Below are 24,728 nucleotides of genomic sequence, written 5' to 3'. Positions count from 1 at the left end.
GAGGGAGTAGGAGAGAGGGGAAAGTAATTCTCTCATGATCCGCTTTAAAAATGCAATAAATACTCCCTCTACTTTGGGCTGCACTAAATTCTGGAAACCCATAAAACATTGAGGTGTGAGAAAAGGATATGCAGTAATCCATTTTATCTATATTGGAACTGTCAATAAGGGTGGGTCTACCTTGGCAATAAAACACTTTTGAAAGCACAATAAAATATTTAAAACTATTTGAATTCAACATATTGGCTCAATAAAAGATAATATCCCACGCTGTCAAAAATCAGCAGTGCAAATATAACTGCAACCTATCCCAGTATTTACTTGTGTCTTTTGTGCATAGTATAACGACCACACACTCTGCTTTTCCATTGACAATGTAGGCTTATACTTGCTGCCATGGTGCAATTATTAATTTTGCCTCTCTTTCCTCTCCAAAATGTCTAGTTTGGACTATACCCACATAGTCACCCTAAGCTCAAACTATACAGTACCATTATCTTCATAAAACCTCAAGTCAAGGGTTAAGGGTGACCTGATATTAAACTCCTATACATACCTGCATTCATATCATAGCTCTGCTAATTATGTGACAGGGGTGAGATTACTTCTTCTATGGCCCTCAGTTTCCTTATGTATAAGATAAGATAATAATAACTATTTCAGGTTCATATGAGGATGAAATAAGAAAATATCCTATGCTTATCATAAGAGCTGGTATTCAGTAAATGCTCTATAAATTATATGCTAGCTCTGAAAATTATAACAACCACCTCACAGAGCCCCAAATGTTTTCACACACAAATTGAATATAATAATACCAAAATCCTGAATGATATGGAAGATTATATTAGAAAACCCACATAATATGTCAGGCATAGGGTCAGGTATACAATATGTGCTCAATAAATGTGTATTTCCTTCATTTCCTTAAATCTACAAGGGCTGCAGTATTGACGACCCACCACTAATTGTGTTTCATTATACAAATACAAATTCTACACCAGCAAAAACAAAATACAACAAAAGAACAGTAGCAAAATATGATAGTGTCTAGTAAATAAAATTTAAAAGAAAAGCAACAAGAACTGTGGTGAATTGTCTCAGAGGAGCAAAATTGCAAGGAGATTCAATATTCTAGAACATTAGGAAGGTGCTTGCACTTTAGAGACATATGCTGTTGAAACTATTTTTTAACTTTCCTCGTAGCCTACCCTCAGCCATTCCACCCCAATCCACCCCAGGATATTCAGCCTAAAGTAGACCCATTTACCTTTAAGGACAGATTTCAATATTTCCTAACTGTGGAAAATCATGAAGGGTCTAAGATTTTACCCTATATACAAACTAACAAATTAATCTGCCATCATTTCATGGATATGTGCAGAAGATTCAAGACTCCTAATCACAGGCAAAGAATTTTATTACTTAAAACAACAGCAAGAGCCAGCATGTCAGCATCTGTGCTAGTTTCTGGAGCCCAAATTCCCACGAGCAATACAAAAAAGGCCAAGGTGATATCTATACATGTGGTGAGTTGGGTTACAGCAGAAGAACCCAGAGCTCAGGGAACCTGAATCCCTTATAATCATCAGTAAGTACACATGGAAGGAATAGTTATCTTTATTATACAATACACAATAAATAACCTATGGCCTTACTCTGGAGGGAGCTACTATCTCTCTCATCCAAGGCTATTCCTTGTAAAAATATCCTTAAAAGATAGTCCAGAGCAAAAGCAGGCAGTGCCTCTCTCTGATCACAAGACATGCAGAAACATAATACACCATGCAGAATTGTCTCCTAACACCAACCAGGCACACATGGATTACGCCTGTCCCCCAATCCCAACACACAGTGTTCTGTGCTTAAATAAATTAGGGAAATATTAAATACAGGGCAGGTCTTTTTTAAGTTTCTTTAAAACAGAACTTCTCAGAGCCTAATAATCCAATGTGACTTAGTGAACCCCCAACAGGAGGATATATAATGCAATGTTTTAAAACTCACTTTTCACAAAACACCTATAAATATCTCCCAAAGGAATATTCGTTGGATCACAATTCGGGAACTTTAGGGAGAGTTTATACCATGTGCCCAATATCATCATTCTCTCTTATATAAGGTTAGCTAATATTTTCCCATTTATTTCCTAAAATCCCAAATCCCACAGAGAAATGTTTACATAAAGAAATACCTTTTTAAAGTATTAAATTATTGAAAACAAACAAGCAAAAAACCCTGTAGAGTCCCTCTGTGCAAAAGAACCCTTAAAAATAATTGAGATAATATAAGTACTTAGCACTAGCTGGCACACAGTGAGTGCTCAAAAAATAGCAGCAATTATAAGTATTAGCCATTTTATCATGGTGCATTTACAAAACCCTCTTTGTTATAACACACTGAATTCCTATTATAAGTAAGCTGGTGTGGCTGCAGTAACATCGGGTCATGACTAGTGATTTTTCCTTCTCTAATTCTACTACCGTACACTTTCCTACATGCAATGTTTCCATTCTCCTCATGCCAATATTTTACTCCATAAACTGAACCTTATAAGCCTCTAAGTTTATTTTAGTCTAAATTTGATAAATGTTACTCAAAGCCAGTCTTCCTTTTTGTTTTCTTTTAATGTAAAAAACTAGATCCCCATTTGTTTAGAAGAACTAATTCAAAGTTTAAGTATCTGTGCTTTCTTCTTAACAGGGTTGCCACTGAAAGGTCAAGCTGCATCTTATGAGCAAGTGGCAGAAGACATTGGCTTAGTTATCTGAAGCTCAGCACTAAAATAAAATACAGTGAAGCCTGCTTGGTACTTCAACATGAAGGTGATGTCAAGTTAGCTTGTGTAGGTCCCAAAAGAGATTTCTAATGCCCTGCTTCTTCCAGCTGCCCTCATGACAGTACCTTTTCATTCAGCGCCTTTGGAGGAGGGGAGACCTGGCAGGCAAGCTGGCATCCATTTCTTTTTTTTTAAATTTAAACTCAATTTGCCAGCACCCAGTGCTCATCTCACCAAGTGCCTTCCTCAATGCCTGTCACCCAGCTACCCCATCCCTCCACCAACCTCCCTCTCCACAATCCTTTGTTTGTTTGCCAGAGTTAGGAGTCTCTCTTGGTTTGTTTCCCTCTCTAATTTTTCCCACTGAGTTCCCCATTTCTATAAGACACCCATCACCTGCCAGACTGTCTCTCAAAAGAGTGCCTGTTTGTATTATCATCATACTTTGAATTAATTAATGATAAATTACTGGGTAAGTAAGATCTAGGACCTATAACCAGTCTCTAAGTTTAGACATGGGGTGGGGCAAAAGGAGAACTTCTCCAATTCTATCAGAATGCTGCATAACAAAATGACATGGAAATCAAAATAATCTGGTGTTGTGTGTTTACAGTATGTTAGAACATCCTTCAATAAAGGCTTGTCCTCATTATTCGGTTTCCTGTCTGTAAATTGGAATGTGATTTCCCCCCTTACTTCACAGTTTAGAAGAGACATTAATGAACATTTATAAAATATTAATTTTATACCAAATACAGCATAAACGGTATTTTTGTTTTTCACAAAACATGATGGTGAATATCCACTTGCACATGTTACTCTCAGAGTGATCAGATCTCTAAGTCAAGTTATAAAAAGGGACTTCTATTACTCTGGCATTCTAAATCTTCCTTGAATAGCAACTAAAGCTAAGCAAGAAATTAAATTTCCATTTCCAAAATTAAAAAAATCTTATACTTTATAGCTATTTGTGTGAAGAAGAAACTCCCAAATAAGAAATTTCATTAAAATGTGGTCTATAGACTAAATTTTTTTACAAAATTATGTTAAAATCTCTGCTTAACTCCATATTGCATGTACTATTTGTAGATATTTCTAAATACATGTTTCTGATATTTTAAACTTTTTGAGAAGCTAGTTCTGAGGAATTCTCTCACTAGTGCAGTTCTCACAAGCTACGGGAAGAAAACTTGCCAGGCATTTTCCTGGACTTGGCATAGAATCACCTAGGAACCTTTTAAAAATCATTCCTTTTTCCGTAAAATCCAATGAACCTAGAGTAGGGCCCAGGAATCTGTATTTCTAAATATCTATCTCCTCTAGATCCAACTCTAGGCAAATTTTAGAACTACTGAAAGACTGTCACTGTACGTTTCAAATAGCATATAGCTGGCAGCAGAAAACTGCACTGTGGAAAAGGGGGGGTTCTCTTCTTTAGAAGAACAGAGCAGTCCTCTCTCTATTCTTTTGAAATGATAAACCAAGCAGTTATCTTCCGTTCCTCTGGCTATCACCACTTGTTCTTTAAGCACAAAATCAGAGAGATAGAATTTTAAAATAAAAACAACACATATTCATGGTGTATGTGTGTAGTTTTCTAGATAAACGAAAGTCATCATCAGGTAAAGTCAAGTCAGAGAATGACAGATGTGCTAGAGGCTGAAGCCAAAAAAAAAAAAAAAAGCCACTTAGCCGCTGAAAAGTCAATGAATGTACCTGTTATGCCAAGACAAGAAATTAATTCTAAATTCTGTAAACTTATTGACACTTATTGACTTTCTTTTTATTTTATCTGCTTTAATTCAAAAAGAAAGGAAAGTGGTCCTTTTAACCTTCCCAGCAGAGAAAATATTATGCAGACATGAAATTTTAACCAAGTCATGGCTGCCCCCTAGTGCCTGCTTACCCCAATTACAAGATTTTTTTTAAGGGAGGCTTACTAGTCTTGGGAGAATCCTTCATTTCAGCTTTAAAGTAAGAACACAAACCAAAGATGGTTTCTAAATGTCCTGATATACTCATTTTTGTAAAGTGACTATCCCCAGCCCTTTAATTTATTTCCCAGGACAGCTACAATTTTTGAAGCTTACCCACTTTGAACTGTGTTGCTAAAATAATGCAAGATATTTCTCTGCTGTTTTCTTTTGTTTTCTCTGTTTATATATTCTTCACATACCCTATAAAAGAGCCCCTTAATCTTAGTCCCTGCTAACTACCAGAAGCAGGGTGTGCCCATGAGCCCAGACTCTGAATGCCTCTCCCTCTATGTTCCTACAGGCCCAGGGCTGATCCCACCTCCAGTACCAGAGGCAGATGTTCTCTGCAATGGAGCCAGATCCACACTTGTACTTTTGCAGTCAGTCTTATACCACAGCCAGGCCTGCTAAACCCTCAGGCCCTCGGTGAGTGGCTTCCATAATCTCTCTAGCCTGGCTATTGCTCCCTATTTTGCTGATCTCACTGCATCAGCAAGTATCAGGATCCCAGGCACTCACTGCAACCACTGCCCTCACCTGTTGAGGAAGTGGCACTGGCTTGTGATGGGAGGATCCTTGACTCGGATCACCCAGACTTCTCTCCTAGTCAGATTCCTTCAGAAATATTCATATGAATAGACATAATTCAAATAGGTGTGTTCATATATAAACTGAATAGTTCACATTTACTCGTTATTTTTTTTACTTGATCATTCTTTTTCTCTGGTAATCAGCTCTTTTCTCTTTGCATTAAGCCAAATACAATCTTTCATGCTTCTTGAAAAACTATATTGTGAACATAAGATATTCTTCTTTTAAAGTAGGAATTTAAGTAGGACAATCAAAAGTAATAAGAACTTGGTAGACAGGAAACAAGAAAAGTTGGGCATCTATTTTGCTATTTAACCAATACCTTAAAACTTACCAAATTTAAGGTACTATATCACTATGTAATCACATTCTAGTAAAAAATATCACTCTAAAAATGGCCTAGAGGTTAGAACGAGAAGCTTCTTAAAGTAAATCACCAAGAGAAAGAAAAAGCAGCTAATCTGCAATAGTAAATATTTATTCTTTGTGGTACACATCAAATATACAGTGGTCTGCATCAGAATAATATTTATTCACAAAGTGAAATGAATGACTTACATGTTACTATAAAACAGAATGTCACATTTTTTGAAAGGCAGAAGCAAACCATACAAATGTTACTGAAATTAGCAGCTAGAGTAATTGTACTTATTATAGGCTGTAGAAGCTATAACTACATATATTGACATGGAACGTTAATGATTTATTTTTACAAGGAAAAAGGAACTTTCTAAACAGCTTGTACCTTATGACCCTATTTTTATATATTTCTATTTTTTACTTATATTTACACACAATACAACACTTTCAAAATCTGAAAGGATATATACTAAGTTCAGAATATGCTTTCTTCCTGGGTGGCAGAATTAGGATAATTTTTATTTTCATTTCCTTCTCTTTACTTACCTATAATTTCTGACAAAGAATTGATATGTAGGACTGGTGGCTAAAAAGCTACAAAAAAAAAGCTGCATTTTTTATTTTTTATTTTTATTATTTTTTAAGATTTTATTTATTTATTCATGATAGACATAGAAAGAGAGAGAGAGGAGCAGAGACACAGGCGGAAAGAGAAGCAGGCTCCATGCCGGGAGCCCAATGCGGGACTCGATCCCGGGGCTCCAGGATCATGCCCTGGGCCAAGGCAGGCACTAAACCGCTGAGCCACCCAGGGATCCCCAAATCTGTATTTTTTAAAAAGAGAGTAAAATTAGGCCATGCTTTTAGGTCATGTTTTTATGGTTATCCTCAGCTACCACTATGTCCTTTCTTCAAGATCAGTATTGTTGAGTAAATTAGAGAAAGTTTTTCTTGGTTGGGGCCTACACTTAGGATGGGGGAGCAGGATACTGTTTAAGGATCTCTATTGTTTGTTTTCATCATTTTTTTGAGTTTGAAATTCCTCTGTCTCCACAGTCCAGACTAAGACAAGAGTATATTTTGCAATAACTGGCTTTTGCTGCACTCTGCTGGAACATTCTCTAGTGTTCCGCACAAAATGATCAATAAAAAATGTTCAGATCTTTGCTATATCTGGTTTAAAATATCTTCATGGAGGTTCACAAGTTTTTATGGATAAATGAGAATGTTCCTTATCTAATAAAATGGATAGAGTTTACAAACATATATACCAAGGGTCACCATGCTCACATATCAATAAGTGGCCATAGATACAATAGTTGATTATGATATGTTAAAGGTAACTTTTTTAAAAGATTTTATTTATTTATTCGAGACGGGGAGGCAGAGACAGACAGAGGGAGAACCAGGCTTCATGCAGGAAGCCTGACGGGGGACTCGATCCCGGGTTCTCCAGGATCACTCCCTGGGCTGAAGGTAGGGCTAAACCACTGGGCTACAGGAGCTGCCCTAGAGGTAAATTGTTAAGTGTTTATTTTGTACCCTCTAAGAGAGATCTTTTCTCAACTCTTTTAAACAAATGCAAGGATCTGTCTTTAATCTTATAAATTCCCTAGATGTACCTAACTGGACTCACATTATTTGAAATCATTTGTTAAATTAAAAAGAAAAAAAGGGGGGGGAGGACATCTGGGTGGCTCAGTGGTTGAGCATCTGTCTTTGGCTCGGGTCATGAGCCTGAGGTCCTGAGATGGAGTCCCTCATCGGGCTCCCCATTGGGAGCCTGCTTCTCCCTCTGCCTATGTCTCTGCCTCTCTCTGTGTCTCTCTCATGAATAAATAAATAAAACCTTTTAAAAGGAGAGAGAAAAGAAAGAAAATCTTATCAAATTAAAGCAGTTTTACAGTTTGTTGGGAAATAGTCAAATGATTTACACCTGCTTTGTCTATCTACCAATCCCCATTTTTAGTCTTTTACCTCTTCCCCCCTCAAACGCACCTGCAGTCAACATTCAGCATGAAGCTCTTTCGGTGAAAAGTAAATCAATTTGTGTTGGCCCGAGATTCCACAAAACACTGTCTAGAGAGGCCTCAGTAACACAGATGCAATGGAAAAGAACCGTGGCAGGCTTGTTTCAACAATCTTCTGAGGGCAGTAAGGAAAAACTTTCACCTTAGCCCTGTCTTGGGAGTTGCAAACACAGATGTTGGCAAGAATCCCAGCATACACAAAATACTTCTCAATTTTTACTAATACCTGCTAAAATTATGTTTTGGCCTCTTTGCCTGGAAAGAAAAGTCTGGGATGACCCGTCTTTTGACTTTGTAATCTGCATAAATCTCTTGATGAGGGTTCACAGGAAAAGTTTCCATGGAACATTTCTATTGAAAAAAAGAAAAAGAGGAGAGAGAGAGAGAGAGAGAGAGAGAGAGAGAGAGAGAGAGAGAGAGAAAGGGAAGGAAGGAAGAAGGGAAAAAGCAACCTCCTCAGCATCATCTCCCTCTCTATAGATTTCTCTACTGCATTATCAAATGAGAGTGGAGAAATTCATGAGTCCATAAGCCATAGTCAAAAAGTGTGGAACAGCCTTGGACTGGATCCCTGTCCAAATCTTCTAATGGCATGGTCAAAAGTCAAGTGTATACTAGTGCCCCCAAGTGTCTGGTCCTGGGCCAGCAACAAACCTAGACCTCAGAGCCAAAACAACCAGGACCTTATTTTTCATAAATGAACTGCTGTTAAGACAATCCCATGTTGTAGGAAGAAACACAAGCCTGATAAAGGTAAAGGAGCCCCATCAACTAAGTACTTAGAAGAGCCAAAACCTGAACCAGCCCTCCAAATCCATTATCTCATAAAATCACTCAATGCCCCTAAAACAGAAAACTATCCCCATTTTACAGAAGAGGAAACTATGGCTCAGAGAGTTTTAATAATCTGCCCATGGTCACAAAGGTAGTTAACAGTGAAGTCAAGGTTGAAACTCAGGTCTGTTTCAACCCAAAATCTCTTTCAAGTTCACCAAACTGCCTCAGAGGCTGCAGTTCTTGTCCCATCTCTGATACGTTGAAGAGTTACGAGTTACTGACTTTTTCTTATTCTTTTGTGAAATGACATAACTAAACATAATTTCTAAAACTTTCTTAAACTCCAAAAATCCATTATTCTCAGGATCTGTTCATATCTTTCTCTGCCTACCCCCTCCTTTTATGGGGGGGGGGGCATAGGACCTTAATTCTCTAGGCTAAAAAAATTCCAAGTTAATCATAAAGGCTTCAGATGTCAGAGATTCTCAACTGCTGAGTACAGCTTGCAATTGTCACTAATTTTCTCTCTAAACCTGGTCATGTTTAGTGTATCAAATAAAAGGAAGCCAAATAAGACACCAAGTGCTATAAAAATATTTAGCACAGTCTCAGTAAATTTCAATCCCTAAAATTATTTTTTTATTCCCTACAAATTACTCCCCCAAAATTATTTAACATATTTGGAATCAAATAATGAAAGATATTTTTGCCACATCACCATTAGGATCTAGTTTCACAGAATTTTGTTACTGTATTATAATCACTAAGCATATTAATATAAGGTGGCAATGACTTTATTTGGAAAATGATTACATTAAGCTGTAAAAAAAAGAAAGAAAATGATTACATTTAAAAAGCAAATATTTTAAGTACTTTAAGTGAAAATAAGCTACTCATTTCTATCAATGTTTGATCAATTGTTTGGCCTTAGCCAAAGCATGGTTATTTCAAAAATAAAGCAAGCAACACTTTTACACTCTATTTTCCTTAATAAAAAGTACATTTTATTTCATTATTGATGTACAATTTTAACTAAAACTCCAAGCCCACATTTTGCTTTTTAAATAACAGATATTTTCATTAGCTAACAAAAAGTTAGCCCATTGTCACAATCCTCCTGAAATAATTAAGGTAACAAGGGCAAAAGGTTACTTAAGACTTTACTACAGTGGGAGCTTAAATTATAGGTTTCAAACAAGATGTAAGGACCAATACGCATGAAAAAAAAGTGCAATTTTAATGGAATGCAGAACAAATTAACTTTTTAACATTTAATAATACCCAATTGCATAATGGGATTTTGCTAAGTGCTACAGGGAGCAAAAAATAAAAGTAACATTGCAAGGTATGCTTGTTAACTACTTCAAGCTAAAGGCATTATTGGCCTACTAAATGCTGTAGTAAATGGACACATTGTAACATGAAAGACTCTGGACTCTGCCATCTGATTGGCATGTTTTGTTTGTTGTTTCTTTTTAAAAGAGAGGAAAAGATCAAAAACCTCTAAGGAATTTTGTTAACATGTTCCCAGAATTTCTTCTAAATACTTCCCCAGACTGGGAAAAGCTTCTCCTACAGGGTTACCTTCTCCCCTATTAAGTCAACCAGAAAGGTGGCTACAAGATCCTTTTAAACCCAGCTCTCTCCACAGGGGCAGAACCACCACAGCATTCCGGTCCTGGACCTGGGGAGCCTGGAATTCAATCTGTGCCTCTTGACTGTAAAGCAATAACCATAGGGCATGGGGCCAGCCTTTGTTTTCATCCAATTAAATTGAGCAAAAATGGTTTCAACTGTGAAAAGACCTCCATGACCTAGCTCCAAAGCTTGACAAAAGAGGTATGGACTATGTGCCCAAGCCTCAGAATTGCACTGCAAGAAGGGACTGTGACACACTGGCCACATACTCTGTCTCCCAAAGGAGAGGGTTGGGGACATGATCAATTCTTAGTCTTCATAATCAAGGGTGAAAATTTATCCATCATCCTTCTGCTGACCCATCTGTAATGAAAAAACCTACTTTAGGCACTAGAGGAACCAAAACTGTATAACTTTCAAGAGCACTAAGAGCTAATCTTAAGTTTCCTGCAAAGATGTCAGGGGCAATATTGATTTATTCACTCTATCAACTTAGAGTTACCTACCATAGGCCAGGCAATGTGCTTGACAGAGTGAACAAGACAGAAAGGGCCCCTGCCTTTACAGGACCTAGAACCTAGTAGCTGTATATGCCACAGATAGTCTCAGTCAACTAAAGAAAGTGGCCAAGCTCAAACAGTGAACACAGGTCAGCAGAAACACTATTTCCACTCCTCTTCATTACATGCTCTCTTTTCTGTCCTTTAATCCTTTGGTTAAGTTTCTAAATAACCTGGCTGAATGAAAGATTGGCCATCAGAAAGAGAAAATACTGAGACTTTTTTCTAAGGGTTGACAGTGAAAACCCATTCTGTTCAGCCAGAAAATCTTTCTTATAGTCAGGCATATACTAAAACACTCCCAATCCCCACCCCTTTGACTGACTCTGCTAAACAGTTATGGAAACATTTGCCTTAGAGCCTGAATAAAACCTCAGAATCCTTCTCAAGTCAGCATTTTAGGCAGCCACCACCAACTGTTCAGAATTGGCATAGGAGATGAAAATTATTTGCTAGTACAATCACAGAGTGCATTAGAAGAGTTTCTATACCCAATAGAAGGTTGAGCTAGATGACTAAGGCCAACTGTAATGCCATAAATATAGGAATATGAAATCCTAAAAATGGGAAGTATACAACTTAAATTAATTATAACATTCCAAAAGTGTGTTTATTGGTAGGGTATTTAAACTCATAGGAGGAATTTCCCCAAAGAGACAATACTATAAATTGTGTTAATGTCACAGAACAGTCCTCAAAAGACTCTTTTAGCCCATTATGTGCCAAAATTGCACTGAACAAGTATACATTTGAAAAGAAAAACTAGTAGAAAATAAGAGACTTATGGGGGGTTAGTATACTACTCTCAATAAAAGTTTAAGACAGCATTGTGGACTAGACCCAGGAGTTCAGAAAGCACATGCAAAAGAAGATGCCACAACAAGGCTCAGAGACAAACTATATAAAACCACTAAGAAAGAGGGAATTTGACGGGGGGGGGGGGGGGTCCTATGCTTTAAACACCATTTCTACCATGAAAAATATTCCTGAGATGAAATTTTTAAAAAAGGACCACAAGCACATCTTTTATACAATGATCCCAATTGTTTTTAAAGATTTTATTTATTTATTCATGAGAGACACACACACACACACACAGAGAGAGAGAGAGAGAGAGAGAGAGAGAGAGAGGCAGAGAGGCAGAGACACAGGCAGAGGGAGAAGCAGGCTCCATGCAGGGAGCCCGACCTGGGACTCGATCCCGGGTCTCCAGGGTCAGGCCCTGGGCTGAAGGCTGAGCCACCCAGGCTGCCTTCCCGATTTTTAAAATAATGTATACAGGAGCAGCCCCAGGAGCAGCCCCAGTGGCGCAGCGGTTTAGCGCTGCCTATAGCCCAGGGCGTGATCCTGGAGACCTGGGATCGAGTCCCACGTCGGGCTCCCTGCATGAAGCCCGCTTCTCTCTCTGCCTCTCTCTCTGAATGAATAAATAAATAAATCTAAAAAAAAAATTAAAAAAATAAAATAAAATAAAATAATGTATACACACAGAAAAAGAGAATGTTCATAAGGAATTACGTTCATTTTAATTTTTGTGTTTTGCATTTTTTGAATTTTACAAATTTTCCACCATAATGGTATTTTGTTTTGTTTTGTTTTGTTTTGTTTATTTACGATAGTCATACAGAGAGAGAGAGAGAGGCAGAGACACAGGCAGAGGGAGAAGCAGGCTCCATGCACCGGGAGCCCGACGTGGGATTCGATCCCGGGTCTCCAGGATCGCGCCCTGGGCCAAAGGCAGGCGCCAAACTGCTGCGCCACCCAGGGATCCCCACCATAATGGTATTTAACACAATTTTTTCAAAAGGTACATAAAATGAAATTATTTCTGATTGCTTTAAAAGAGATTTTTGTAAAAGTTTTCTTTGTGGGTATAACTTAAAGTCATTCCACTATATAATCAAATCAAAAGCCAATCATTGCCTGCCCCTTTTAGGTCACTTTCCCCTTTCTCTCCTGTCTCTCCTAACAAACAGGGATATTTGTAGGCCTGAAACAATCAGAAAAATTCCTACTAACTGATCTAAATCCCAAATAAGGGAAGACTGCAGGGGCACTCATGCTCTGCCTCCTTCTTAGTCCATGAAGGAAAATGACATTGAAGCATGGCTACAAATTTTTTCTAACAAGATGGGTCCTAGTACAAAAAAATTAAAATAATCTATTGTTGAGTTATTATAGCTCCTATTAGTCACTTTTAGCATCAAGTACAATGATCTTCATCTAAAACATTTTAACTAAAAAATTATATATGACACATGCTCATAGTTCACTTAAGCTGGGTTTGGTTTGGTTTGGTTTTTAATTCACTATAAGCAAAGAGCCAATGGCCAGCCCCTCTCTTTAGCTATTTGTGACAGTATTCCCTGTGTGTTTCCATATGCAACTCTTTGCTCTTTAATTGGACTGGGTGGTCTAGCACAGGACTATATAGACACATTCTTTTGCAGATTCCCTGTAAGGTGCTCATGAAATAGTTATCCTGATACCGTCAGGGAAAAATTAAAGAATCCCTCTTGCACATTCTATGCTGCTGATGGCACTATCTACTCACAAAATTAGCAATTACCTGGTCATTTAGATTATAGCCTTAAAATGTCCCTATTCTTTGAACTGGTAATTACTATTATAGAAGTCTGTCTTAAGAAAATAAATTTTTATTTAGAAAAAAAAAAGAAATTCAAAACAAAAAATTAAACTCAACCTAGATCTTACTAAGGGAATGATTAACTAAATCATCATTCATGGTCCCAGTGGACTCTCCATCTTGACAAAGCTGAAAGTTATAATGGCTGAGAGTAGAAGTGAGCCTGTAAGATTTCTCAGGCACTGAGAGTTATAGGAATGCCTGGTTCTCCCTCCATTTACTATTGAAACATATTGTATTGTATCTGGACCTGTACTTGATTGGAGGCTAAAGGAACTGTCATTTAGCTCATAACCTAGTGTGGACTATGAGGAATCCAGAAGAACTAATTCATAGTGAAAACATGGTTCTTTTCCTAGGTACTAGGTAACCAATTATTTCCTAGCATCCCATTAAACTATACTAAACATTGCAGCCATCAGCTTTTAAGACTTTATGGTAAATAATTTTTATTTTAAGAATAAAAGCCAAAATCAAGGAGAACACTATCAAGCTAGAAATGAAAATCTGGTAAAATAAAGTACCTCATCAGAATCTATGATTCAGGCTCATGAAAAACACATTTAAAAAAGAACTGTAAAACCTAATTGGAATGTAAAAAATAACTTACCTCAAATGATATACAGCATAAACCTTTCAAACACTCATTACTTAACACCAGAAAGATGACAGAGCCTATTCTTGTTCCAAGATGATAATTGCTTTCTAAGTACAAAGAGATCATAAAAATTCCACAGTGACAAAACAGAGTTCTCAAACAACTCAATAGTTAAAACATAATCATAGCAAAGGAGGATTAGAAGCATTGCCCATAGTACCTGCAATGACTGTTCAACTCCAGGAGTGGGAATGAGTTAGGTCTAAATATGCAAGTTGTAAAGTACATATCTCATTAGCAAAATAATATCCTGGTCCCAGAGGAAATTTCAGAAGCTCCCTGAAGAAATGCTACCTAACTACCATTGGGGCAGGACCATCAAGTTCAAAAAATAATGTGTTGTGCCCTACTATGTGCCACACCAGGCTCTGTGCTAGGCAATGGGGCACAAGAGTAAACATTAGATCTGGTAGTTATTTTTATCCGGGAAACAGACTAAAACCAGATGAAAAATCCACTTCAACTGAAATGTACAGTACTTGTCTGCCAAATAACTTTGAGGTCCTGTAAGAAAAATGACATAGAAGCATGGCTACAAATTTTTTCTAACAAGATGGGTCCTAATACAAAAAAATTAAAATAATCTATTGTTGAGTTATTATAGCTCCTATTAGTCACTGTTAACATCAAGTACAATGATCTTCATCTAAAACATTTTAACTAAAAAATTATATATGACACATCTGCTCATAGTTCACTTAAGAACCACTGTATCTTTTTGAATACTTATCATCTTCAATGGCAGAAGACCAGACTAAAAGGTAATATTTGTCTATCTTTATAATTATCATCACTATAGGAAAGTCATGTTCCTTGCAGTTATCAGTCATATCATAAACAGTTTTATATAACTTTTCCAATCACAAATTGATAAATAGTTGCTCAATAAATATTTGATAGAGTAATATCTTAATCTTTTAATCCCTGAATTTCAATAAAATACCCTATTCTTTCTTAAGTTTTTAAAACTATTTTAAAATATTTTGACACACATTAAACATTTGTAGTCTGGATAACACTTTCAAGACTTAAGAATCACCACAAAATACATTTCCTAGGTTGAATCTAAAGGAGCTATATTAAGCACACATATACATTTACATAAAAAGCAGTAAGAGATATATCATTTTTGTGTTGTTTCTTGAAATCTGATTAAAACTTGAGTTTAAGCCTAAATGTATAGGAAAAAGGAATAAATTCGCTTATTTTAAGAAGACAGTTTTGCAAAGTTGTAAAACTGGTTCCATAGAACCTAAGATTTCATCTGTCGTTAGTGAACCTAACAAGGTTTGTGGACAAGCAAGAGTGTTGAAACCTTGTCAAGAAATATTTTAAATATTAAAAAACTATGTCAACCCTTGTTCTGTTCATGACTAAACTTGATACAATCAAGGAAAATTAGTTTCGGATGTGGGATACTTCAGGGATTTGAAGTAGTTTGCTAAATAGGAAGCTAAATCCAATTACTTTTCTGAAGATTTGGCATCTTCAACTGAAAACCAATATTCCAATTAACATTAGACAAATATCCAAGCTTATCCACATGTTCCAGGCATCCTTTCTGGCTAACAAGTAGGCTCCATTTCTGTATTTAATTATTCCCTTATGTATACATAGGGCCTGCATTATACTTGAGGTATATGAGGTGGGGAAAAAAGAAAATTCTAAATTTTTCTGTGGTTCACTTCTACATGTGCACAACCCAAATTTAACCTCCTACATAATTTTATCTTCTTTTCTAAATTAAAAATGTGCCAACGCAAGTCTTCTTTTAAATATGATGTTCTGAACTACCTAAATGGTACAAATGTCAAAGGCACTCTCTGTATCACTTCACCCAACTCAAAAATTACAAACAAAACACAGCTTCATCATCAAATATTGCCTTTAGCTTGCCTGAAGCTTAAAAGCTATTCAGATTTTCTGAGCCAGATTATTTATGTACCTGGCTCCTTTACTTCAAGGGAAATTTCCAAAGTAAGAGTAGCTTCAAGGAGAAAAGATTCAGTTCATTGTCAATCAGCAGGAACTCTTCATAAATGGAAGAAGAAATTCTCAAGAGTGGGAAACTTGGTTAGCATAGAAAAAATACCTGTGCTCTAGGTTGTTATAATGTATTTGCATCTTGTGTCTACATCAAATGTCTAATTTCATATTAATGCTATGTTATCACAGCACACATTTTTTTCTGACTAATACTTTGGAGCAAACAATATTCATTTATTCAGAACCAGCAAAGAATATCATTATGGCAGTAGTGAAGTATCATACCAGGTCTAACTTTGGAAATTGTTTTCAGTTCATTTTCTAAGAGTGAAAACTTTATAACAAACTAAAAGAATGTGCATCTGTATACAGATGTATGTGAAGTATGTACATTCAGTAAAATACCAGCTATCTAGACCTCTTGTAATGTCATCCATCCAAAATAATTAAGAAGAATTATGAAGGAGAGAGCCTAGCTGGCTCAGTTGGTAGAGTATGTGACTCTCGATCTTGGGGTTGTAAGTTTGAGCCCCACGTTAGGTATAGAGATTACTTAAGAAAACCTTTAAAAAAAGAATTTATGAGGGGTTAGTGAAGACAGTAAAAGCAGAATATGCCTGAAGTCCCAAAATAGATTCATAAATAAAACCCATGTCCTAAAACAAATTTACATAAAGCACTAATAAGAAGTTTAGGCCTCTGCTTAGCACTCGCTGTTCTTAATATATATATATCAAACAAACTTGGTAACCTGCTAAACCTCTAGAACTAGTAAATTAGAAATCAGCAGGGCTATTACAAATCAGGAAAAGAAAGAAAGAGAAAATAGTATCCCAAAATCCAATGGAAAAAAAGAAGTCAGATTATATATTATTTTACAGTAAGTAAAATAATTTTAAATAGTATTTTTTGTCTAGACCAGTTACTTCAGGGACGAGCAATCCCTAATGGGCTTTAAACATTGAAGGACCACTAGGCTCAGTCTTCAGACCTGTTTTCTACTCTATCCTCAATATTTCTCAATGAGTCATGATCCCTCAGTAGTATATGCAATTAATTAAATGGGTTATGAACATATTTTTTTGTATGATGAGATGGGATATCCTAGTTGAAATATATGTTCATTGAATATGGAAGTAAGTAGAGATATTTTTGGTTAATTTTTATCACCTATCCCCTCACAGTGCCTAACATAGGATTTTAAACATGAGTAAACACCAAAATGTCCCATAAGGAATATATGAATCATATGGAAATAATCTGGACATAGCATGCTAAGAGAGAAGAGCAGTAGGTCAATGGTATACATCAACATTTAAAGGTATAAGGAAAAGTAGTCTATGAAGACAGCAAAAAACAGTTGTAAGAATGGTTATATATTAAGACAGCCAAGGAAGCTTTCAAAAAAGTTATGATTGGACGACAAAATTAAACATGGTAGAGGGGTGCCTGGGTGGCTCAGCCAATTGAGCTCCTGACCCTTGATTTCAGCTCAGGTCATGAGTGTCTTGAGAACAAGCCCTGAGTGGCACTCCACACTTAGTGGGAAGTCTGCTTGGGATTCTCTTTTTCTCTCTCTCTGCCCCTCCCCCTGCTTGTGCTCTCTCATTCACACTCTCTCTCTCAAATAAATAAATATAAATTTTTAAAAGACTGTGTAATATTATAACCAAAATAATATTTAATGGATTTGGCAATCAGAAGGTCAGAGGCAGGGATCCCTGGGTGGCACAGCGGTTTAGCGCCTGCCTTTGGCCCAGGGCGTGATCCTGGAGACCCAGGATCAAATCCCACGTCGGGCTCCTGGTACATGGAGCCTGCTTCTCCCTCTGCCTGTGTCTCTGCCTCTGTCTCTCTCTCTCTCTGTGTGACTATCATAAATAAATAAACATTAAAAAAAAGAAGGTCAGAGGCAACAGCAACAGGGGCAAAAACCATATTAAAAGTGAAAGGATAATGAAAGACAAATAATTGTAAAGATGTTCCATGTTCATGGAGTGAAAGACTTAATACTGTCAAAATATCCATACTACCCAAAGTGATCTGCAGAGTCAATGTATTATCGCTCATAACATTGGACCTGGCAGTGAGTTACTGGATAGGACACCAATAGCATAGGTAACAAAAGCAAAAATAGGACTATATCAAATGAAGAAGCTTCCGCACAGCAAAGGAAATAATCAACAGAGTGAAAGGCAATCTATGGAATGGAAAAAAATATTCACATATTACATATATAAATAAGGGGCTATATTCAAAAGATACAAAGAACTCCTACAATCTGATAATAAATACCTATCAGGAGGGCCATTATCAAAAAAAAAATCAATGTTGGCAAGGATGTAGAGAAACTGGAACACTTGTACACTATTAGTTGCATGAAAAATGGTATAGCCATTATGGAAAACAGTATAGAGGCTCCTCAAAAGATTTAAAATAAAACTACAATATGATCCAGCGGTCCCACTCTTGAGTATTTATCCAAAAGAGCCAAAATCATTATTTCAAAGAGATATCTGCACTCCCATTTTCATTGCAGCATTATTCACAGTACCCAAGATATGGAAACAATCTAAATGTCTGTGAACAGAGGAATTAAAAAAAAATGTGGGGGGGTTGTATATAATATATGCAAATATGCATATAATATATAGTATTATTGTATGTATATATGTATAAATATGTATATAATATATAGTAATAGTATTATATGATGTAACATATGTCATATTAAAAAGAAGGAAATTCTGCCATTTGTGAAAACATGGATGAACTTTGAGGACATTATGTTAAGTGAAATAAGCCAATCACAGAAGAAAAAATATTACATGATTCCACTTATATGAGACATCTAAAGTAATCAAACTCATAGAAGCAGAAAGTAAAATGGTGGGTGCCGAGAGTAAAAGCAGAATGGGGTGGAAAGGGGAGGTCTGGTGCAGTGGGTAGAATTTCAGTCATGCAAAATGAAAAAGTTCTAGAGATATTCTGTACCACAATGTACATACTGTCAACAAAACTATTCTGTATGCTTAAAAATTTGTTAATAGAGTTCATATATGCAGGTTTTTTAACACAATATAAAGGGGACAGATAAATGAAATGGAAAATGAGAGAATAAAGTAGAAAAGTAGTTTTCTGATGAGACAAGTGTGCAGAGGGAAAAAAGGAAGAATGGGTTACATGTAGAAGAGAAGTACAAAGAAAAGTTGCAGGAGGCAAATCTGTGCCAGGATAAACCTCAACACGTCTATAGGCTATAAGGAAGGAACAGAGAGAGGGAGAGATAAAAAATATAACAGTCAGAATAAATGATGAGTAAGTTATTATTCCAGAAACTAGTGGAAGATGAAAAAGGTCAAGTGAAGGACTGATCTTGAAGAAGAGGAAGAAATCCTCATATACTGCTGATGGAAATAGAAAATGATACAACACGAGGAAAAAGTATGACATAAAAAGTTAAACAAAAATTTACATATGGTGCTGCAAGTCTACTCTCAATAATCTACCAAGAACAAACAAAATATATATCCACATAACGATATATGATAAATGTTCACAGCAGCATTAATCATTTATTAGTCAAAAATGAAAACAATTCACCTATCAACTGATTAAAAACAAAATGTAGTGTATTCATACAATGGGATACTATTCAACAATTAAAAGGAACAAACTGCTGACACATTCTACAACATGGATGAACCTCAACAACATTATGTTAGGTAACAGACTCAGATCCAAAAGACTAATTATTGTACAATTCTAACTATATTAAATATCCAAAAAAGACCAACTTAGACAAAAAGTAGATTAGTAGTTTCTTGGTGTTAGGGGTGGAAGGGGGGATTAAGTACAAATGGGCATAAGGGAGTTTTAGAGGATAATGGTAATGTTCTAAAACTATATGGAACTGATATTTGCACAACTCTATGAATACATTCATTAAATGGTAGATTCCCATGGATGAATTTTGTAGTATGAAAATTATACACCAATAAAAGTTTTTTTTTTTAAGAGAATAGGTTAACTTGACTGGCATGTATATCTTGCAGAAATGAGAGTTAAGATTAGGAGGAGCTGGGTCCCATTCTTCAGAGATCTTTGAATGCAGAGAGAGAAGTCTCAACCAGATAGACAAAGGAGATCCCCTGAAAGTCTCAGAATGGGATAGGACAAAAACAAATTAAAAATTCAGTTAATTACATTCGGAAGATTAGTCTTATCTAATATGTCAAACAAGAAGTTGACACATTAGATCATAAAGACCAGGACCTGTGAGCTTCCTTGAGTCCATGGCCTCAACTAGCAAGAGCTGATCCTCTTACATACTTTCACCTTGTATCACAAAAGTGGGATAAAATGCAGAGAGAGATGGCCCATGAAAAATCTATCACTTCCATAGAAAAAAACCTCTTCAAGAATATAGCCTTTGGGGGATCCCTGGGTGGCGCAGCAGTTTGGCGCCTGCCTTTGGCCCAGGGCGCGATCCTGGGAGCCCAGGATCGAGTCCCACGTCGGGCTCCCGGTGCATGGAGCCTGCTTCTCCCTCTGCCTGTGTCTCTGCCTCTCTCTCTCTCTCTCACTGTGTGCCTATCATAAATAAATAAAAATAAAAAATAAAAAATAAATAAATTTAAAAAATTTAAGAATATAGCCTTTGAGGCCATCATTCCAAATGAGGAATCGACTAAACAAGCATATTAAGTGCTGACTAGAAGCCAGTCCTAGATGGGGGTAAAGAATCAATATCTGAGTAGGAAGGGTGGTTGGATTTTCCTGAAATTCTCTGAAAGAGATTTAGAAGTCATATAAAAGAAAATCTAAAAACAACAATATAGGGTAGTCCATCAGGGAAAATAGTGAAGTTACATATCTGCTGATTTTATTGTAGAACATTCTAATTATTCCCAAGTACAGTTACAACATATTTAAATATCTTACAGTCCAATGTTCCTTCTGCCTTAGGAGCCACAGAGGAGCAGCAAGCAGCCATGGCTCTGCACTACCCTAGGGCTATGAGCCTCAGCAAGGGCCACAATGTGATGCAGCCTCTGCTGACAGCATACTGTGCCTCACGGAGCACACCAAGTTTGGGTAGGACATGATCTGAGAGGTGTGCAGCTTCACCCCACAGGAGCAGAGTGCCATGGGGATTCAAGGTCTCTGAGGACAAAAGTACCCTCACATTCATTGCGAAAAGAGTGGGGACACACATCCGTGCCAGGAGGAAGAGAGAGGAGCTGAGCAATGTCCTGGCAGCCATGAGGGAAGCAGCAGCCAGGAAGGACTGAATCTGTGTATAATAAAGGCTTTTTGGAATTTGAAAAAAAGTAAAAAATAAATAAAGTCCAGTGTTCAAAATTCATTTATTTTAATCGGATTAAATCAATTTTATCTATTACTACCTTGTTCCTGAATATACAGCTGAGTCTCACAAATTATCTTTTTAAAAATATATCACCTCAATTTATCTTTGGTTACATTTGGTACTTTTTTTTTTTAATCTAAATTCAATTTGCCAACATACATTTGGTACTTTCAAACAACACTTAGGGCACTATTAGCCTTCTGGATATCAATAGACAAGGACACATATCAGTATTGATATAACTACTTAGACGTTCATAGATAATCCTATAAAGACCATACATCTCTTTATTTTGTTAAGCAATATCATAAAATAATCTCTCTGGCTTTGTTTTTCTTAACTGAGAGAAAGAAAGAAAGAAAGAAAGAAAGAAAGAAAGAAAGAAAGAAAGAAAGAAAGAAAGAAAGAAAGAGAAGGGAAGGAAAAAACAGAGGAGGTTAAGAGTATGGTGATCATTGTTAATTCACAATTCAAACCATTCAGAACCCCACTTACAGAAAACTAATACAAAAGGAATAATTGTGCTAGATAGCATTAAACAGGAAGATAGATAACATAAATGAAAGAAAACTCATACAATTACAGATAATGAGGCCACTTACATATTTTTTCTCTCATCACTGACACAAAAAAGATAAGATTTTCATTTCCTTCTAATGGGTTCATTAATAGTTTTATTGTAATATTAGAAACATCTTGTTTCTGAGTATATCTCAAAGGACTAATTATTTTAAAAAGATCAAACAACAAATAGAAATTTTAGAATAGGTACCCCTGATTACTTTTGGTTTAGAATATTTTATATCAGATGATCAAATTTATGAATCTGAAAAATTTGCCAAAATAAACTCCTAATACTGACTTTACAATCTAAGTGGGTGTTCAAACTAATACTAGCAAGCAAAAAAAAACAAATACCAACTGATGAAAATGCAGATAAAGAGGTATGCATTCAGTTTATAAAAAAAAAACCATATGCCCCAGGGAACTAAAGCATACCAGATGGATATTAAGAATAGAATGTTTTTATATATGAATGGGTATGTTTTCCTCTTGATTTATGTACACCTTCCATTAACGTCAATTAGTGTTACATACGTAAAGCCAGGGAAGCATAACTCCAATGTCATAATAATGTTCTGCACTTGTATATCTTCTTTGAAAAGTAATTCAGTTTCAAAAAGCCCTGTTACTTAGATCACTATCATTAGCGTCCACCAAACAAATGTTGACTGGCCAAAAACACACTCCAGGCTGGCACTAAATGACCCTAACAGCCCATTTGTTTCTGAAATTCTGAATTGATGGAAATTTAAGAGTCCGTTGCTTTAACTATTATGCAGATACAATAAATATTTATTAAAAGTTTTACTAGAAGAAAGTGCCATACTGGATGCCTATCAGACAGGTTCTAAGGGGTCCAAAGATAAAACTCAAGAAGCCAAGTGACATGCCCAAAGTCAAAGAAACAGAAAGGGCTAGAACTAGGACACAAGTCTGTTGACATTAAATTTGATATGTGTGTGTATCTGTGTGAGTGTGTTTTCAACAATACCTGAAGGCATGGTTTATGTGTGCAAAGATTCCTGGTAGTCCCCTAACCATCTAAGAGAGCTTCCCACTGCCTGTTATTCACAACAAGTAAGTGAAAATCATTGCATCAATGACACTCTTATCATGAACTAGAATTTAAAACAATTAAAGAATGAATGGCTGGGGGGCTCAGGTCATGATCGCAGGGTCAGGAGATGGAGCCCAGAATAAGGCTCCGCACTCAGCAGGGAGTCTGAGATTCCCTCTGCCCCTCCCCCTATTTGCATGATCTCTCTCTAAAATAAATAAATAAATCTTTAAAAAATAAAAATAGAGGCCATGGGTGGCTTAGTTCGTTAAGTATGTGATTCTTGGTTTCTGCTCAGGTCATGATCTCAGAGTCCTAAGATTTTTTTTTAATTAAGATTTTATTTATTTGTTTGTTTGTTTATTTATTTATTTTTATTTATTTATTCATTCATTCATTCATTCATTCATGAGAGACACAGAGAGAGAGAGACAGAGACATAGGCAGAGGGAAAAGCCCAGGCTTCCTGCAGGGACCCTAATGCCAGACTCCATCCCAGGACCTCGGGATCACAACTTCAGCCAAAGACAGTTGCTCAACCACTGGGCTACCCAGGCATCCCTCAGGGTCCTGAGATATAGCCCTGAATCAGGCTCCCTGCTCAGCAGGTAGTCTGCTTGAGATTCTTTCTCTCTCTGTCTCTCTAAATAATAAATAAAATATCTTTTTTAAAAAATAATCAATCAATAAATTAAGGGTTAGAAAAAAGAAAAAAACAAGAGACATTACAAGAAACAACATAAAATTATGAGTTCACAATCATTTGTAGCTAGAACTGTAATGTCTGCTGAGGAAGCCACTAGCCACATATGGCTATTCAGAGCCTGAAATGTGCTACAGATGTGAACTAAACAATGTATTGAATACTTACTATGAAAGGAATAGAAAGTGTCTTGATAATTTTGATTTGATTAATGTGGAAATAGTATTTTACATATATAGGGTTAAATAAAACATTATTAAGATTAATTTCACTTGTTGTATTTTGTTTTTTTAAATGTGGCTACTAGAAAACTTAAATTAGATATATGGCTCATATTTCTGTCTTGGAGTATATTTCTGTCGGAGCAGATGTCATAGCCACACACATATACTGAATATGTCAGTGATATACTTAAAACAAGCACACTTTGGAGATTATATTCTAGACTCTGATTTAGTGGAAGCAAAATTTACATAATTTTAGAAGTGCTTTGTATTTTCCTCTAGTTTCACTGAGGGACTAGTGAGGTGATAGAATTAGACAATCCTCACACTTATTCATATATTCATTCAAGCCTACCATTCAGTTATCTAATTGCTCCTTTTTGAGTGAATAGGAATAAACTAACTCATATATGGAACAATAATCTGAAGTTCTAAACATTCAGAGAATAGAGAAATGAATTTATAGGGTATACAGAGGAGACAGAAAATACTTCCTTCAGAAAATACCATCAAATGATCACATTCACTTTTTAAAAAGTTATTACTTTTAAAAATTGTGGTAAAATACACAGAACAAAAAATTTATTATCCTGTTTTAAGTATATAGTTCAATAGTGTTAAGTACATTTACATATTGTGAAAAACTATTTTCATGCTTATCAAATTGTGATCATAATATTAACAGAAATGGCTTAACAATTTAAAGTCATCTAAAATAAATGTGAACTATTTTCAATTTTTTATATTCCTTCTAAATCTTTGCACACTCATCTACTATAGATACAACTATTTCATTATTTGAAACTT

At 36.1% G+C, this 24,728-nt stretch overlaps 1 protein-coding gene and 1 pseudogene across 4 annotated transcripts in view; one reads left to right on the top strand and one right to left on the bottom strand.

The window, feature by feature from the left end:
* The window catches only part of BBS9 (Bardet-Biedl syndrome 9), a 430,791-nt gene that overhangs the window by 165,311 nt on the left and 240,752 nt on the right, over nucleotides 1-24,728 (bottom strand). The gene's annotated exons all lie outside the window — the stretch shown is intronic.
* On the top strand, nucleotides 20,997-21,296 carry LOC129502937 (60S ribosomal protein L36-like; annotated as a pseudogene).

Source organism: Nyctereutes procyonoides, unplaced genomic scaffold, assembly GCF_905146905.1.
Source record: "Nyctereutes procyonoides isolate TBG_1078 unplaced genomic scaffold, NYPRO_anot_genome, whole genome shotgun sequence".
Classification (NCBI taxonomy): domain Eukaryota; kingdom Metazoa; phylum Chordata; class Mammalia; order Carnivora; family Canidae; genus Nyctereutes; species Nyctereutes procyonoides.
The sequence above is the reverse complement of the archived record's forward strand: the minus strand, read 5'-3'. Positions and strand labels throughout refer to the sequence as shown.